The sequence below is a fragment of the Balaenoptera borealis genome (assembly GCF_965194805.1).
Source record: "Balaenoptera borealis genome assembly, contig: HAP1_SCAFFOLD_1469, whole genome shotgun sequence".
Taxonomy (NCBI): Eukaryota; Metazoa; Chordata; class Mammalia; order Artiodactyla; family Balaenopteridae; genus Balaenoptera; species Balaenoptera borealis.
In genome coordinates this window covers 80,853-100,305 of record NW_028122757.1, presented here as the reverse complement: position 1 = coordinate 100,305, position 19,453 = coordinate 80,853, and the positions used below count along the sequence as shown (strand labels likewise).

Below are 19,453 nucleotides of genomic sequence, written 5' to 3'. Positions count from 1 at the left end.
TGTGACAAGCCCCCAGAAATTTATGTCACCTTACTTATGTTTGTTTTTTAAATTTAAATTCTATTTCTTATCGGAGTAAATTTGATTAGAGTGTTGTGGTTTTCTGGCTGTACAGAATCTGCTTAATGATTCATACATATGTCTGTTCATCTTCGGATTCTGTTACCTTGTATGTTATTACAGAATGTTGAGTAGACCTCCCTTGGTATTTGGTAGGTGTTTTGTCATTATATATTTTATATGTATTGGTGACTATATAATTCATATAGTTTAGGTACATGTAGCATACATTAGTATATGTATGTTAGCCCCATAGTCCTAATTTATCCATCCTCCCACCTTTCATTTTGGCTAACCATTAGTTTGTTTTATAAGTCTGTGATTGTCTTTTTCTGTGGAAATATGTTCATTGGTAGCAATCGTAGGATAACATGTATAAATGATATCATAGTATATTTGTCATTCCCTCTTGACTTACTTAACCTAATATGATAATTTCTAGGCTCATTTGTAGTCCTGAAAACGGCATTGTTCATTTTTTTCCCAAGTCTACTATTCCATTCTGTCCATATACCACTTTTTCTTTGTCCATTCATCTGTTTATGGAACTTTTTTTTGCTTCCATGTCTTGGCTATTTCAGTATTGCTGCAGTGCACATTTGCCTGCCTCTGTCTTTCCGATTCTGGTGGTCTTAGGTTATAGGCCCAAAAGGTGCCCTGCTGCATTATATGGTAGCTCAATTTTTACCTTTTAAAGCAGCTCCATTCAGTTTCCGTGAGTGCTGTTACCACTTTACATCCCACCAGCAGCTAGAAGGATGACAGTTCTCTAAAACCCCTTCAGCATTTATAGTTGGTAGACTTTTTGCTGATGGTCATTTGACTGGTGTGAGCTGAAACCTTTTTCACGTTGCGTTTGCATGTGGCTAATAATTCCTTATACTGAGCTTTAGGCATATCCTTTTTCTTCTTTTCCCTTTTTTTTAAAGAGTGATTACAACTTCCCTCTTCCTATTGACTTCTTGAAAAATTTGTCATGTGTTGAATTTTCTTGCCTATTCCCTATCGCAGGGCATTTTTTTTTTAAATTTTATTTATTTATTTATGACTGTGTTGGGTCTTCATTTCTGTGCGAGGGCTTTCTCTAGTTGCGGCAAGTGGGGGCCACTCTTCATCGCGTTGCGCGGGCCTCTCACTATCGTGGCCTCTCCCGTTGCGGAGCACAGGCTCCAGACGCGCAGGCTCAGCAATTGTGGCTCACGGGCTCAGTCGCTCCGCGGCATGTGGGATCTTCCCAGACCAGGGCTCGAACCCGTGTCCCCTGCGTTGGCAGGCAGATTCTCAACCACTGCGCCACCAGGGAAGCCCCCCAGGGCATTTTTTGAGGACAGGTGTCATTTACAGCCCTGCAGTCCTTGTGACTATTAAGCAACCATTAGCACTTGGTTTAAAGCTGCTGTTGTGGGATACAGCCACAAGGCAGCAGCATTATTACGTTCTCAGCCCTTGTTACTAGTGCAAAAGAATCTTCCTGGAGGTAGAGTTCCAAGGTTGTATATTAGAGTGGATTGTGCTGGGAAAGGCCCCCAGAACTTTATGTCTCCTTACTTATGTTTGCTTTTTAAATTTAATTTCTATTTCTTATCGGAGTAAACTTGATTAGAGTGTTGCGGTTTTCTGGCTGTACAGAATCTGCTCAATGATTCATACATATGTCTGTTCATCTTCAGGTCCTGTTACCATGTATGTTAATACAGAATGTTGAGTAGACCTCCCTTGGTATTTGGTAGGTTTTTGTCATTATATATTTTATATGTATTGGTGACTATATAATTCATAGTGTTTATATGTTATATGTTTATATACATTTAACATACATTAGTATATGTATGTTAGCCCCATAGTCCTAATTTATCCATCCTCCCACCTTTCATTTTGGCTAAGCATTTGTTTGTTTTATAAGTCTGTGAGTGTCTGTTTCTGTGGAAATATGTTCATTGGTAGCAATCTTAGGATAACATGTATACATGATATCATAGGATATTTGTCATACCCTTTTTACTTACTTAATGTTATATGATTATTTCTAGGCTCATCTGTAGTCCTGAAAATGGCATTGTTAATTTTTTTCCCGAGGCTACTATTCCACTCGGTATGTATACCACTTCTTCTTTGTCCATTTATCTTTGATGGACATTTTGTTTGCTTCCATGTCTTGGCTATTGTAAATACTGCTGCAATACACGATTTTCCATCCCGTGTCTTTTTGATTCTGGCTTTCACAGGTGACAGGCCCAATTGTGGGCCTTCCGGATCATATGGTGAGTCAATTTTTACCTTTAAACGTGCTGCCATTTTGTTCCTATTATTGGCCGTTATCAGTTTACATCCCACTTAGACCGAGAGGTTACGCTATTCTCCACAACTTCTTCAGCATCTATTGTTTGTTGACTTTTTGCTGATGGTCATTCTGACTGGTGTGACGTGATACCTTTGTGTAGATTGGATTTGCCTGCGTGTAATAATTCCTGATGTTTTGCATTTATCAATGTGCTTTTCATTTTTTTTAAGATAGAGCTAATGTTACAACTTCAAATTGCCTTCTTGAAAAATTTGCCGCGTTTGGATTTTTTTGGCCTTTCCCTACCCCAGGACATTTTTTGAGGGCATGAGTCATTTACAGCCCTGCAGTCCTTGTGAATATTAGTGACCATTAGCAATAGATTTAAAGCTGCTGTTTCAGAAAACGGCCTTAGTGTGGCAGCATCTCTACGTTGCCAACTCTGCTTGCTAGGGAAACAGAACCTTGCTGCAAGTTGTGCTTTTAGGTTGCAGATTAGAGTGGAATGTGCCAGGACAAACCCCCATAAGTTTTAGCCTCCGTAATTCTTGTTTGTGTCTTTAAGTTGTAGTTTTTATCAGAGCAAATTTGATTGAAAAATGTCTTTTTTTTCTAGGTGTACAGAATCTTGTTCATTTACAGATATACATATATCTATTGATCTTTGGGTCCTTTTCCATGTACGTTGTTACAGAGTGTTGAGTAGACCACTTTTGGTATTCCATAGGTCTTTTGGGATTATATATTTTATATGTATTAGTATATGTGTGTTAACCCCAATATCCTAATTTATCCATTCCTCACACCTTTTCTTTGGCTTAACCATAAGTTTGTCTTCTCAGTCTGAGATTGCCTTTCTCTATGGAAATATGTTCATTTTTATGAATTTTCAGATAACATAACGGACCTCATAGGGCATTTGTCTTTCGCATTCTGACTTACTTCACGCTGTGTGATTATCTCTAGGCTCCTCTGTGGTGCTGCATATGCCATTCTTTTATTTTTACTCGTGACTGAGATTCCATTCTGTCCATATACCCCTTCTTCTTTGACCATTCATCTTATTATGGACCTGTTTTTTGCTTCCATGTCTTGGCTATTTCAGTATTGCTGCAGTGCACATTTGCCTGTCGCTGTCTTTCCGATTCTGGTCGTCTTATGATATAGGCCCAAAAGGTGCCCTGCCGTATCATATGTAGCTCAGTTTTAACCTTTTAAAGCAGCTCCATTCAGTTTTTGTTAGTGCTGTTACCACTTTACATCCCACCAGCAACTAGAAGGTACACAGTTCTGTAAAACCCCTTCAGAATTTATAGTTTTTAGACTTTTTGCTGATGGTGATTTGACTGGTGTGAGCTGAAACCTTTTTTTTTTAAACATCTTTATTGAAGTATAATTGCTTTACAATGGTGTGTTAGTTTCTGCTTTATAACAAAGTGAATCAGTTATTCATATACATATGTTCCCATATCTCTTCCCTCTTGCATCTCCCTCCCTCCCACCCTCCCCATCCCACCCCTCTAGGTGGTCACACAGCACCGAGCTGATCTGCCTGTGCTATGCGGCTGCTTCCCACTAGCTATCTATTTTACATTTGGTAGTGTATATATGTCCATGACACTCTCTCACCCTGTCACATCTCACCCGTCCCCTTCCCCATATCCTCAAGTCCATTCTCTAGTAGGTCTGTGCGTTTATTCCCGTCTTGCCACTAAGTTCTTCATGGCCTTTTTTTCCCCTTAGATTCCATATATATGTGTTAGCATACTGTATTTGTTTTTCTCTTTCTGACTTACTTCACTCTGTATGACAGACTCTAACTCCATCCACCTCATTACAAATACCTCCATTTCATTTCTTTTTATGTCTGAGTAATATTCCATTGTACATATGTGCCACATCTTCTTTATCCATTCATCCGATGATGGACACTTAGCTTGCTTCCATGTCCTGGCTATTGTAAATAGAGCTGCAATGAACATTTTGGTCCATGACTCTTTTGGAACTATGGTTTTCTCAGGGTATATCCCCAGTAGTGGGATTGCTGGCTCGTATGGTAGTTCTATTTGTAGTTTTTTAAGGAACCTCCCTACTGTTCTCCATAGTGGCTGTATCAATTTACATTCCCACCAACAGTGCAAGAGTGTTCCCTTTCCTCCACACCCTCTCCAGCATTTATTGTTTCTAGATTTTTTGATGATGGCCATTCTGACCGGTGTGAGATGATATCTCATTGTAGTTTTGATTTGCATTTCTCTAGTGATTAATGATGTTGAGCATTCCTTCATGTGTCTGTTGACAACCTGTGTATCTTCTTTGGAGAAATGTCTATTTAGGTCTTCTGCCCATTTTTGGATTGGGTTTTTCGTTTTTTTTGTTATTGAGCTGCATGAGCTGCTTGTAAATCTTGGAGATTAATCCTTTGTCAGTTGCTTCATTTGCAAATATTTTCTCCCATTCTGAGGGTTGTCTGTTGGTCTTGTTTATGGTTTTCTTTGCTGTGCAAAAGCTTTTAAGTTTCATTAGGTCCCATTTGTTTGTGTTTTTATTTCCATTTCTCTAGGAGCTGGGTCAAAAAGAATCTTGCTGTGATTTATGTCATAGAGTGTTCTGCCTATGTTTTCCTCTAAGAGTTTGATAGTGTCTGGCCTTACACTTAGGTATTTAATCCATTTTGAGTTTATTTTTGTGTATGGTGTCAGGAAGTGTTCTAATTTCATACTTTTACATGTATCTGTCCAATTTTCCCAGCACCACTTATTGAAGAGGCTGTCTTTTCTCCACTGTATATGCTTGCCTCCTTTATCAAAGATAAGGTGACCATATGTGCGTGGGTTTATCTCTGGGCTTTCTATCCTGTTCCATTGATCTATATTTCTGTTTTTGTGCCAGTACCAAACTGTCTCGATTACTGTAGCTTTGTAATATCGTCTGAAGTCAGGGAGCCTGATTCCTCCAGCTCCATTTTTCGTTCTCAAGATTGCTTTGGCTATTCGGGGTCTTGTGTTTCCATACAAATTGTGAAATTTTTTGTTCTAGTTCTGTGAAAAATGCCAGTGGTAGTTTGATAGGGATTGCATTGAATCTGTAGATTGCTTTAGGTAGTAGACTCATTTTCACAATGTTGATTCTTCCAATCCAAGAACATGGTATATCTCTCCATCTATTTGTATCATCCTTAATTTCTTTCACCAGTGTCTTATAATTTTCTGCATACAGGTCTTTTGTCTCCTTAGGTAGGTTTATTCCTAGATATTTTATTCTTTTTGTTGCAGTGGTAAACGGGAGCGTTTTTTTAATTTCACTTTCAGATTTTTCATCATTAATGTATAGAAATGCAAGAGATTTCTGTGCATTAATTTTGTATCCTGCTACTTCCCCAAATTCATTGATTAGCTCTAGGAGTTTTCTGGTAGCATCTTTAGGATTCTCTATGTATAGTATCATGTCATCTGCAAACAGTGACAGCTTTACTTCTTCTTTTCCGATTTGGATTCCTTTTATTTCTTTTTCTTCTCTGATTGCTGTGGCTAACACTTCCAAAACTATGTTGAATAATAGTGGTGAGAGTGGGCAACCTTGTTTTGTTACTGATCTTAGTGGAAATGGTTTCAGTTTTTCACCATTGAGGACAATGTTGGCTGTGGGTTTGTCATATATGGCCTTTATTATGTTGAGGAAAGTTCCCTCTATGCCTACTTTCTGCAGGGCTTTTATCATAAATGGGTGTTGAATTTTGTCGAAAGCTTTCTCTGCATCTATTGAGATGATCATATGGTTTTTCTCCTTCAGTTTGTTAATATGATGTATCACGTTGATTGATTTGCGTATATTGAAGAATCCTTGCATTCCTGGAATAAACCCCACTTGATCATGGTGTATAATCCTTTTAATGTGCTGTTGGATTCTGTTTGCTAGTATCTTGTTGAGGATTTTTGCATCTATGTTCATCAGTGATATTGGCCTGTAGTTTTCTTTCTTTGTGACATCTTTGTCTGGTTTTGGTATCAGGGTGATGGTGGCCTCATAGAATGAGTTTGGGAGTGTTCCTCCCTCTGCAATTTTTTGGTAGAGCTTGAGAAGGATGGGTGTTAGCTCTTCTCTAAAAGTTTGATAGAATTCACCTGTGAAGCCATCTGGTCCTGGGCTTTTGTTTGTTGGAAGGTTTTTAATCACAGTTTCAATTTCAGTGCTTGTGATTGGTCTGTTGATATTTTCTATTTCTTCCTGTTTCAGTCTCAGCAGGTTGTGCATTTCTAAGAATCTGTCCATTTCTTCCAGGTTGTCCATTTTATTGGCATAGAGTTGCTTGTAGTAATCTCTCATGATCGTATGTATTTCTGCAGTGTCAGTGGTTACTTCTCCTTTTTCATTTCTAATTCTATTGATTTGAGTCTTCTCCCTTTTTCTCTTGATGAGTCTGGCTAATGGTTTATCAACTTTGTTTATCTTCTCAAAGAACCAGCTTTTAGTTTCATTGATTTTTGCTATTGTTTCCTTCATTTCTTTTTCATTTATTTCTGATCTGATCTTTATGATTTCTTTCCTTCTGCTAGCTTTGGGGTTTTTTTGTTCTTCTTTCTCTAATTGCTTCAGGTGCAAGGTTAGGTTGTTTATTCGAGATGTTTCCTGTTTCTTGAGGTAGGCTTGTATTGCTATAAACTTCCCTCTTAGCACTGCTTTTGCTGTGTCCCATAGGTTTTGGGTCGTCGTGTCTCCATTGTCATTTGTTTCTAGGTATTTTTTGATTTCCCCTTTGATTTCTTCAGTGATCACTTCGTTATTAAGTAGTGTATTGTGTAGCTTCCATGTGTTTGTATTTTTTACAGATCTTTTCCTGTAATTGATATCTAGTCTCATAGCGTTGTGGTTGGAAAAGATACTTGATACGATTTCAATTTTCTTAAGTTTACCAAGGCTTGATTTGTGACCCAAGATATGATCTATCCTGGAGAATATTCCATGAGCACTTGAGAAAAATGTGTATTCTGTTGTTTTTGGGTGGAATGTCCTATAAATATCAATTAAGTCCATCTTGTTTAATGTATCATTTAAAGCTTGTGTCTCCTTATTTATTTTCATTTTGGATGATCTGTCCATTGGTGAAAGTGGGGTGTTAAAGTCCCCTACTATGATTGTGTTGCTGTCGATTTCCCCTTTTATGGCTGTTAGTATTTGCCTTATGTATTGAGGTGCTCCTATGTTGGGTGCATAAACATTTACAATTGTTATACCTTCCTCTTGGATCGATCCCTTGATCATTATATAGTGTCCTTCTTTGTCTCTTGTAATAGTCTTTATTTTAAAGTCTATTTTGTCTGATATGAGAATTGCTACTCCAGCTTTCTTTTGATTTCCATTTGCATGGAATATCTTTTTCCATCCCCTCACTTTCAGTCTGTATGTGTCTCTAGGTCTGAAGTGGGTCTCTTGTAGACAGCATATATATGGGTCTTGTTTTTGTATCCATTCAGCCAGTCTGTGTCTTTTGGTGGGAGCATTTAATCCATTTACATTTAAGGTAATTATCGATATGTATGTTCCTATTCCCATTTTCTTAAATGTTTTGGGTTTGTTATTGTAGGTGTTTTCCTTCTCTTGTGTTTCTTGCCTAGAGAAGTTCCTTTAGCATTTGTTGTAAAGCTGGTTTGGTGGTGCTGAACTCTCTCAGCTTTTGCTTGTCTGTAAAGGTTTTAATTTCTCCATCAAATCTGGATGAGATCCTTGCTGGGTAGATTAATCTTGGTTGTAGGTTTTTCTCCTTCATCACTTTAAGTATATCCTGCCACTCCCTTCTGGCTTGCAGAGTTTCTGCTGAAAGATCAGCTGTTAACCTTATGGGGATTCCCTTGTGTGTTATTTATTGTTTTTCCCTTGCTGCTTTTAATATGTTTTCTTTATATTTAATTTTTGACAGTTTGATTAATATATATCTTGGCGTGTTTCTCCATGGATTTATCCTGTATGGGACTCTCTGTGCTTCCAGGACTTGATTAACTATTTCCTTTCCCACATTAAGGAAGTTTTCAACTATAATCTCTTCAAATATTTTCTCAGTCCCTTTCTTTTTCTCTTCTTCTTCTGGGACCCCTATAATTCGAATGTTGGTGTGTTTAATGTTGTCCCAGAGGTCTCTGAGAGTGTCCTCAGTTCTTTTCATTCTTTTTTCTTTATCCTGCTCTGCAGTAGTTATTTCCACCATTTTATCTTCCAGGTCACTTATCCGTTCTTCTGCCTCAGTTATTCTGCTATTGATCCTACCTAGAGTATTTTTAATTTCATTTATTGTGTTTTTCATCATTGCTTGGTTCCCCTTTAGTTCTTCTACATCCTTGTTAAATGTTTCTTGCATTTTGTCTATTCTATTTCCAAGATTTTGGATCATCCTTACTATCATTATTCTGAATTCTTTTTCAGGTAGACTACCTATTTCCTCTTCATTTGTTAGGTCTGGTGTGTTTTGACCCTGCTCCTTCATCTGCTGTGTGTTTTTCTGTTGCCTCATTCTGCTTATCTTACTGTGTTTGGGGTCTCCTTTTCACAGGCTGCAGGTTCGTAGTTCCCGTTGTTTTTGGTATCTGTCCCCAGTGGCTAAGGTTGGTTCAGTGGGTTGTGTAGGCTTCCTGGTGGAGGTAACTAGTGCCTGTGTTCTGGTGGATGAGGCTGGATCTTGTCTTTCTGGTGGGCACGTCCACGTCTGGTGGTGTATTTTGGGGTGTCTGTGGCCTTATTATGATTTTAGGCAGCCTCTCTGCTAATGGATGGGGCTGTGTTCCTGTCTTGCTAGTTGTTTGGCATAGGGTGTCCAGCCCTGTAGCTTGCTGGTCGTTGAGTGAAGCTGGGTCTTGATGTTGAGATGGAGATCTCTGAGAGATTTTTGCCGTTTGGTATTACGTGGAGCTGGGAGGTCTCTTGTGGACCAGTGTCCTGAAGTTGGCTCTCCCACCTCAGAGGCACAGCCCTGATGCCTGGCTGGAGCACCAAGAGCCTTTCATCCACATGGCTCAGAGTAAAAGGGAGAAAAAATAGAAAGAAAGAGGATAAAATATAGTGAAGTAAAATAAAGCTATTATAAAGCAAAGCTATACAGACAAAATCTCACCCAGAAGTATATACATATACACTCACAAAAAAAGGAAAAGGGGAAAAATTAATATATCCTGCTCCCAAAGTCCACCTCCTGAATTTGGGATGATTCATTGTCTATTCAGGTATTCAACAGATGCAGGCACATCAAGTTGTTCATGGAGTTTTAATCCGCTGCTTCTGAGGCTGCTGGGAGAGATTTCCCTTTCTCTTCTTTGTTCGCACAGCTCCCGGGGTTCAGCTCTGGATTTCGACCCGCCTCTGCGTGTAGGTCGCCTGAGGGCGTCTGTTCCCCGTCCAGACAGAACGGGGTTAAAGGAGCAGCTGCTTCGGGGGCTCTGGCTCACTCAGGCCGGGGTGAGGGAGCGGTACGGAGGAGGCGGGGTGAGACTGTGGTGGCAGAGGCCGGAGTGACGTTGCAGCAGCCTGAGACGCGCCGTGCGTTCTCCCGGGGAAGTTGTCCCCGGATCACGGGAGCCTGGCCGTGGCGGGCTGCACAGGCTCCTGGGAGGGGCGGTGTGGAGACTGACCTGTGCTCGCACACAGGCTTTTTGGTGGCGGCAGCAGCAGACTTAGCGTCTCATGCCCGTCTCTGGGGCCCGCGCTGATCGCCGCGGCTCACGCCCGTCTCTGGAGTTCATTTAGGTGGCGCTCTGAATCCCCTCTCCTTGCACGCCGCGAAACAAAGAGGCAAGAAAAAGTCTCTTGCCTCTTCGGCAGCTGCAGACTTTTTCCCGGACTCCCTCCTGGCCAGCTGTGGTGCGCTAACCCCTTCAGGCTGTGTTCACGCCGCCAACCCCAGTCCTCTCCCTGCAATCCGACTGAAGCCCGAGCCTCAGCTCCCAGCCCCCGCCTGCCCTGGCGGGCGAGCAGACAAGCCTCTCGGGCTGGTGAGTGCTGCTTGGCGCTGATCTTCTGTGCTGGAATCTCTCTGCTTTTCCCTCTGCGCCCCTGTTGCTGTGGGGTCCACGCTGATAGCCGTGGCTCGCGCCCGTCTCTGGAGCTCGTTTAGGTGGCGCTCTGAATACCCTCTCCTCGCGCACCAGGAAACAAAGAGGGAAGAAAAAGTCTCTTGCCTCTTCGGCAGCTGCAGACTTTTTCCTGGACTCCCTCCCGGCTAGCTGTGGTGCGCTAACCCCTTCAGGCTGTGTTCACGCTGCCAACCCCAGTCCTCTCCCTGCGATCCGACCAAAGCCCGAGCCTCAGCTCCCATCCCCTGCCCACCATGGCGGGTGAGCAGACAAGACTCTCTGGCTGGTGAGTGCTGCTCGGAGCCGAGCCTCTGTGCGGGAGTCTCTCTGCTTTGCCCTCCGCACCCCTGTGGCTGCACTCTCCTCCGTGGCTCTGAAGCTTCCCTCCTCTGCCACCCACAGTCTCTGAACACGAAGGGGCTTCCTAGTGCGTGGAAACCTTTCCTCCTTCATGGCACCCTCCCACTGGTGCAGGTCCCGTCCCTATTCTTTTGGCTCTGTTATTTCTTTTTTCTTTTGCCCTACCCAAGTCCGTAGGGAGTTTCTTGCCTTTTAGGAGGTCTGACGTTTTCTGCCAGCGTTCAGTGAGTGTTCTGTAGGAGCAGTTCCACGTGTAGATGTATTTCTAATGTATCTGTGGGAAGGAAGGTGATCTCCGCATCTTAATCTTCTGCCATCTTCTTTACCTCTCTGAAACATTTTTGGAGGTTGGATTTGCATGTGGCTAATAATTCCTTATACTGAGCATTAGGCATGTCCTTTTTTTTCTTTTCCTTCTTTTTTTAAAGAGTGAGTACAACTTCTCTCTTCATATTGACTTCTTGAAAAATTTGTCATGTGTTGAATTTTCTTGCCTATTCCCTAACCCAGGGCATTTTTTGAGGGCAGGTGACATTTACAGCCCTGCACTCCTTGTGACTATTAAGCAACCATTAGCATTGGGTTTAAAGCTGCTGTTGTGGGAAACAGCCACAAGGGGGCAGCATTATTATGTTCTCAATTCTTGTTACTAGGGCAACAGAGTCTTCCTGGAGGTAGTATTCTGAGGTTGTAAATTAGAGAGGAATGTGCTGGGACAATCCCCCAATAGTTTATGTCTCCTTACTTAGGTTTGTTTTTAAAATTTAATTTCTATTTCTTATCAGAGTAAATTTGATTAGAGTGTTGTGATTGGCTGTACAGAATCTGCTCAATGTTTCATACATATGTCTGTTCATCTTCGGATCCTGTTACCGTGTATGTTATTACAGAACGTTGAGTAAACCTCCCTTGGTATTTGGTAGGTGTTTTGTCATTATATATTTTATATGTATTGGTGACTATATAATTCATATAGTTTATATGTTATATGTTTATATACATTTAACATATATTAGTATATGTATGTTAGCCCCATAGTCTTAATTTATCCATCCTCCCACCTTTCATTTTGCCTAACCATTAGTTTGTTTTATAAGTCTGTGAGTGTCTTTTTCTGTGGAAATATGTTCATTGGTAGCAATCTTAGGATAACATGTATAAATGATATCATAGGATATTTGTCATTCCCTTTTGACTTACGTAACCTAATATGATTATTTCTAGGCTCATCTGTAGTTCTGAAAACGGCATTGTTCATTTTTCTCCCGAGGCTACTATTCCGTTCGGTACGTGTACCACTTCTTCTTTGTCCATTTATCTGTTGATGGACATTTTGTTTGCTTCCATGTGATGGCTATTGTAAATACTACTGCAATACACGATTTTCCATCCCGTGTCTCTTAGATTCTGGCTTTCTCAGGTGACAGGCCCTATAGTGGGCCTTCCGGATCATATGGTGACTCAATTTTTCCTTTAAACGCACTGCCATTCTGTTCCTATTATTGCCTGTTACCGGTTTACATCCCAGTTAGACCGAGAGGTTACGCTATTCTCCACAACTTCTTCAACATCTATTGTTTGTTGACTTTTTGCTGATGGTCATTCTGACTGGTTTGACCTGATACCTTCCTGTAGATTGGATTTGCATGTGTCTAATAATTCCTGATGTTCTGCGTTTATCAATGTCCTTTTCATGTTTTTTAAGATTGAGCTAAACTTACAACTTCAAATTGCCTTTTTGAAAAATTTGCCGCATTTGGATTTTTTTGGCCATTCCCTACGCCAGGACATTTTTTGAGGGCATGAGTCATTTACAGCCCTGTGAATATTAGTGATCATTAGCAGTAGATTGAAAGCTGCTGTTTGTGGAAACGGCCTTAGGGTGGCAACATTTCTACGTTGCCAACTCCGCTTGCTAGGGAAACAGGACTTTGCTGCAAGTTGTGCTTTTAGGTTGCAACTTAGAGTGGAATGTGGCCAGACAAACCCCCATAAGTTTTAGCCACCTTAATTCTTGTTTGTGTCTTTAAGTTGTAGTTTTTATCAGAGCAAATTTGATTGAAAAATGTCTTTTGTTCTAGGTGTACAGAATATTGTTCATTTAGACATATACATATATCTATTGATCTTTGGGTCCTTTTCGATGTAGGTTATTACAGAGTGTTGAGTAGACCACTCTTGGTATTCCATAGGTCTTTGGGGATTAAATAGTTTATATGTATTAGTATAAGTGTGTTAACCCCAATATCCTAATTTATCCATTCCTCACACCTTTTCTTTGGCTTAACCGTAAGTTTGTCTTCTCAATCTGAGATTGCCTTTCTCTATGGAAATATGTTCATTTTTATGAATTTTCAGATAACATAAGTGATATCATAGGGCATTTGTAAGTTTAGCTCAATCTTAAAAAAATGAAAAGGACATTGAAAAATGCAAAACATCAGGAAATATTAGACGCATGCAAATCCAATCTACACAAAGGTATCATCTCACAGCAGTCAGAATGACCATCAACAAAATGTCAACAAACAATACATGTTGAAGAAGTTGTGGAGATTAGCGTAAATTCTCGGTCTAACTGGGAGGTATACTGGTAACAGCCAATAATAGGAACAGAATGGCAGTGCGTTTAAAGGTAAAAACTGAGTCTCCATATGATCCGGAAGGCCCACTATTGGGACTGTCACATGTGGGAGCCAGAATCAAAGAGACAGGGGATGAAAAATCGTGTATTGCAGCAGTATTTACAATAGCCAAGACATGGAAGGAAACAAAATGTCCATCAACAAATAAATGGACAAAGAAGAAGTGGTATACACACCGAATGGAATAGTAGCCTCGGGGAAAAAATGAACAATGCCGTTTTCAGGACTACAGATGAGCCTAGAAATAATCATATAAGGTTAAGTAACTCAAAAGGGTATGACAAATATCCTATGATATCATTTATACATGTTATCCTAAGATTGCTACCAATGAACATATTTCCACAGAAAAAGACACTCACAGACTTATGAAATAAACTAATGGTTAGCCAAAATGAAAGGTGGGAGGATGGGTAAATTAGGACTATGGGGTTAACATACATATACTAATGTATGTTAAATGTATATAAACATATAACAGATAAACTATATAAATTATATAATCACCAATACCTTTAAAATATACATTCTGTAATCACATACATGGTAACAGGATCCGAAGATGAACAGATATAGGTATGAATCATTGAGCAGATTCTGTACAGCCAGACAATCAAAACACTCTAATCAAATTTACTCCGATAAGAAATAGAAATTAAATTTAATAAACAAACATAAGTAAGGAGACATAAACTTCTGGGGGCTTGTCCCAGCACATTCCACTCTAATTTACAACCTTGGAACACTACCTCCAGGAAGACTCTATTGCTGTAGTAACAAGAGTTGAGAACGTAATAATGCTGCGGCCTTGTGGCTGTTTCCCACAACAGCAGTTTTAAACCCAGTGCTAATGGTTGCTTAATAGTCACAACGACTGCAGGGGTCTAAATGACACCTGCCCTCAAAAATTGCCCTGGGGTAGGGAATAGGCAAGAAAATTCAACACATGAGAAATTTTTTAAGAAGTCAATATGAAGAGGGAAGTTGTATTCACTCTTTAACAAAAAAAGGAAAAGAAGAAAAAGGATATGCCTAAAGCTCAGTATAAGGAATTATTAGCCACATGCGTATCCAACCTCCAAAAAGGTTTCAGCTCACACCAGTCAAATGGCCATCAGCAAAAATCTACAAACTCTAAATGCTGAAGGGGTTTTAGAGAACTGTGTAACTCCTAGATGCTGGTGGGATGTAAAGTGGTAACAGCACTAACAAAAACTGAATGGAGCTGCTTTACAAGGTAAAAATTGAGCTACCATATGATGCGAAAGGGTACCTTTTGAGCCTATAAACTAAGACCACCAGAATCAGAAAGACAGAGGCAGGCAAATGTGCACTGCAGCAATACTAAAATAGCCAAGACATGGAAGCAAAAAAAGGTCCATAAACAAATGAATGGACAAAGAAGAAGTGGTATATAGACAGAATGGAATAGTAGCCTCGGGAAAAAAATGAACAATGCCGTTTTCAGGACTACAGTTGAGCCTAGAAATAATCATATAACGTTAAGTAAGTAAAAAGGGTATGACAAATATCCTGTGATATCATTTATACATGTTATCCTAAGATTGCTACCAATGAACATATTTCCACAGAAAAAGACACTCACAGACTTATCAAATAAACTAATGGTTAGCCAAAATGAAAGGTGGGAGGATGGGTAAGTTAGGACTATGGGGTTAACATACATATACTAATGTATGTTAAATGTATATAAACATATAACATATAAACTACATGAATTATATAATCACCAATACCTTCAAAATATACCTTGTGTAATCTCATACATGGTAACAGGATCCAAAGATGATCAGATATATGTGTGACTCTTTGAGCAGATTCTGTACAGCCAGACAATCGAAACACTCGAATCAAATTTACTCCGATAAGAAATAGAATTTAAACTTAAAAACAAACATAAGTAAGGAGACATAAACTTCTCGGGGCTTGTCCCAGCACATTTCACTCTAATTTACAACCTCGGAACACGACCTCCAGGAAGACTCTGTTGCACTACTAACAAGAGTTGAGAACGTAATAATGCTGCCGCCTTGTGGCTGTTTCCCACAACAGCAGCTTTAAACCCAGTGCTAATGGTTGCTTATATAGTCACAAGGACTGCAGGGCTGTAAATGACACACGCCCTCAAAAATGCCCTGGGGTAGGGAATAGGCAAGAAAATTCAACACATGAGAATTTTTTCAAGAAGTCAATAAGAGGAGGGAAGTTGTACTCACTCTTTAAAAAAAAAGGAAAAGAAAAAAAGGACATGCCTAAAGCTCAGTATAAGGAATTATTAGCCACATGCAAATTCAAAGTCAAAAAGGGTGCAGCTCACACCGGTCATGACCATCAGCAAAAAGTCTACAAACGATAAATGCTGAAGGGGTTTTAGAGAACTGTGTACTTTCTAGCTGCTGGTGGGATGTAAAGTGGTAACAGCACTAAAGCAAACTGAATCGAGCTGCTTGAAGAGGTAAAAATTGAGCTACCATATGATGCGGCAGGGCACCTTTGGGCCTATAACCTAAGACCAACAGAATCGGAAAGACAGATGCAGGCAAATGTGCACTGAAACAATATTGAAATAGCCAAGACATGGAAGGAAAAAAAATGTCCGTAAACAGATGAATGGACAAAGACGAAGTGGTATGTACCATATGGAATAGTAGCTTCGCGAAAAAAATGAACAATGCCGTTTTTACGACTACAGTGGAGCCTAGAAATAATCATATAAGGTTAAGTAAGTCAAAAGGGTATGACAAATATCCTATGATATCATTTATACATGTTATCCTAAGATTGCTACCAATGAACACATTTCCACAGAAAAAGACACTCACAGACTTATCAAATAAACTAATGGTTAGCCAAAATGAAAGGTGGGAGGATGGGTAAATTAGGACTATGGGGTTAACATACATATACTAATGTATGTTAAATGTATATAAACATATAACAGATAAACTATATGAATTATATAATTACCAAGACCTTTAAAATATACATTTTGTAATCACATACATGGTAACAGGATCCGAAGATGAACAGACATATGCATGAATCATTGAGCAGATTCTGTACAGCCAGACAATCAAAACACTCCAATCAAATTTACCCCGATAAGAAATAGAAATTAAATTTAAAAAACAAACATAAGTAAGGAGACATAAAATTCTGCGGCTTGTCCCACCACATTCCACTCTAATTTACAACCTTGGAACACTACCTCCAGGAAGAGTCTGTTGCCCTAGTAACAAGAGATGAGAACGTAATAATGCTGCCGCCTTGTGGCTCTTTCCCACAAGAGCAGCTTTAAACCCAGTGCCAATGGTTGCTTATATAGTCACAAGGACTGCAGGGCTGTAAGTGAGACACGCCCTCAACAATGCCCTGGGGTAGGGAATAGGAAAGAAAATTCTACACATGAGAAATTTTTCAAGAAGTCAATAAGAGGAGGGAAGTTGTACTCACTCTTTAAAAAAAGGAAAAGAGAAAAAAGGACATGCCTAAAGCTCAGTATAAGGAATTATTAGCCACATGCAAATTCAAATTCAAAAAGGTTTCACCTCACACCAGTCATTTCCATCAGCAAAAAGTCTACAAACTATAAATGCTGAAGGGGTGTTAGAGAACTGTGTACCTTCTAGCTGCTGGTGGGATGTAAAGTAGTAACAGCACTAACACAAACTGAATGGAGCTGCTTGAAAAGGTAAAAATTGAGCTACCATATGATGCGGCAGGGCACCTTTTGCGCCTATAACTTAAGACCACCAGAATCGTAAAGACAGATGCAGGCAAATGTGCACTGCAACAATATTGAAATACGAAGACATGGAAGGAAAAAAAAAGTCCATAAACAGATGAATGGACAAAGAAGAAGAGGTATATGGACAGAATGGAAGAGTAGCCTCAGGAAAAAAATGAACAATGCCGTTTTCAGGACTACAGATGAGCCTAGAAATAATCATATAAGGTTAAGTAAGTCAAAAGGGTATGACAATTATCCTATGATATCATTCACACATGTTATCCTAAGATTGCTACCAATGAACATATTTGCACAGAAAAAGACACTCACAGACTTATCAAATAAACTAATGGTTAGCCAAAATGAAAGGTGGGAGGATGGGTAAATTAGGACTATGGGATTAACATACATATACTAATGTATGTTAAATGTATATAAACATATAACATATAAACTATATGAATTATATAATCACCTATACCTTCAAAATATACATTCTGTAAACAAACACATTGTAACAGCATCTGAAGATGAACTGACATATGTATGAATCATTGAGCAGATTCTGTACAGCCAGACAATGAAAACACTCTAATCAAATTTACTCTGATAAGAAATAGAAATTAAATTTAAAAAACAAACATAAGTAAGGAGACATAAACTTCTGGGGGCTTGTCCCAGCACATTCCACTCTAATTTACAACCTCGGAACACTACCTCCAGGAAGACTCTGTTGCCGTAGTAACAAGAGTTGAGAACGTAATAATGCTGCGGCCTTGTGGCTGTTTCCCACAACAGCAGCTTTAAACCCAGTACTAATAGTTGCTTAATAGTCACAAGGACTGCAGGGCTCTAAATGACACCTGCCCTGAAAAATGCCCTGGGGTAGGGAATAGGCAAGAAAATTCAACACATGAGAAATTTTTCAAGAAGTCAATAAGAGGAGGGAGGTTGTACTCACTCTTTAAAAAAAAAAGGAAAAGAAAAAAAAGGACATGCCTAAAGCTCAGTATAAGGAATTATTAGACACATGCAAATTCAAATTGAAAAAGGTTTCAGCTCACACCAGTCATTTCCATCAGCAAAATGTCTATAAACTATAAATGCTGAAGGGGTTTTAGAGAACTGTGTACCTTCTAGCTGCTGGTGGGATGTAAAGTGGTAACAGCACTAACGCAAACTGAATGGAGCTTCTTGAAAAGGTAAAAATTGAGCTACCATATGATGCAGCAGGTCACCCTTTGGGCCTATAACCTAAGACCACCTGAATCGGAAAGACACAGGCAGGCAAATGAGCACTGCAGCAATATTGAAATAGCCAAGACATGGAAGCAGAAAAAAGGTTCATAAACAGATGAATGGACAAAGAAGAAGTAGTATACATACCAAATAGAATAGTAGCCTGGGGAAAAAAATGAACAACGCCGTTTTCAGGACTACAGTTGAGCCTAGAAATAATCATATAAGGTTAAGTAACTCAAAAGGGTACGACAAATATCCTATGATAATATTTATACATGTTATCCTAAGATTGCTACCAATGAACATATTTCCACAGAAAAAGACACTCACAGACTTATGAAATAAACTAATGGTTAGCAAAATGAAAGGTGGGAGGATGGGTAAATTAGGACTATGGGGTTAACATACATATACTAATGTATGTTAAGTGTATAAAAACATATAACATAAACTGTATGAATTATATAATCACCAATACCTTTAAAATATACATTTTGTAATCACATACATGGTAACAGGACCCGAAGATGAACAGACATATATATGAATCATTGAGCAGATCCTGTACAGCCAGGCAATCAAAACACTCTAATCAAATTTACGCTGATAAGAAATAGAAATGAAATTTAAAAAACAAACATAAGTAAGGAGACATAAACTTCTGGGGGCTTGTCCCAGCACATTCCACTCTAATTTACAACCTCAGAACACTACCTCCAGGAAGATTCTGTTGCCCTAGTAACAAGAGTTGAGAACGTAATAATGCTGCCGCCTTGTGGCTGTTTCCCACAACAGCAGCTTTAAACCCAGTGCTAATGGTTGCTTAATAGTCACAACGACTGCAGGGGTCTAAATGACACCTGCCCTCAAAAAGTGCCCTTGGGTAGGGAATAGGCAAGAAAATTCAACACATGAGAAATTTTTCAAAAAGTGAATATGAAGAGGGAAGTTGTACTCACACTTTAACAAAAAAAGGAAAAGAAGAAAAAGGATATGCCTAAAGATCAGTATAAGGAATTATTCACCACATGCGTATCCAACCTCCATAAAGGTTTCA

At 39.4% G+C, this 19,453-nt stretch overlaps 1 long non-coding RNA gene across 1 annotated transcript; it reads right to left on the bottom strand.

The window, feature by feature from the left end:
• Positions 1–555: 555 nt before the first annotated feature.
• LOC309622078 lies at positions 556–12,132 on the bottom strand. Its single transcript, XR_014240477.1, has 2 exons — positions 11,096–12,132; positions 556–900 (listed from the first exon to the last, which is right to left on the bottom strand). It is a non-coding gene; the product is annotated as an uncharacterized lncRNA (long non-coding RNA).
• Positions 12,133–19,453: the final 7,321 nt, after the last annotated feature.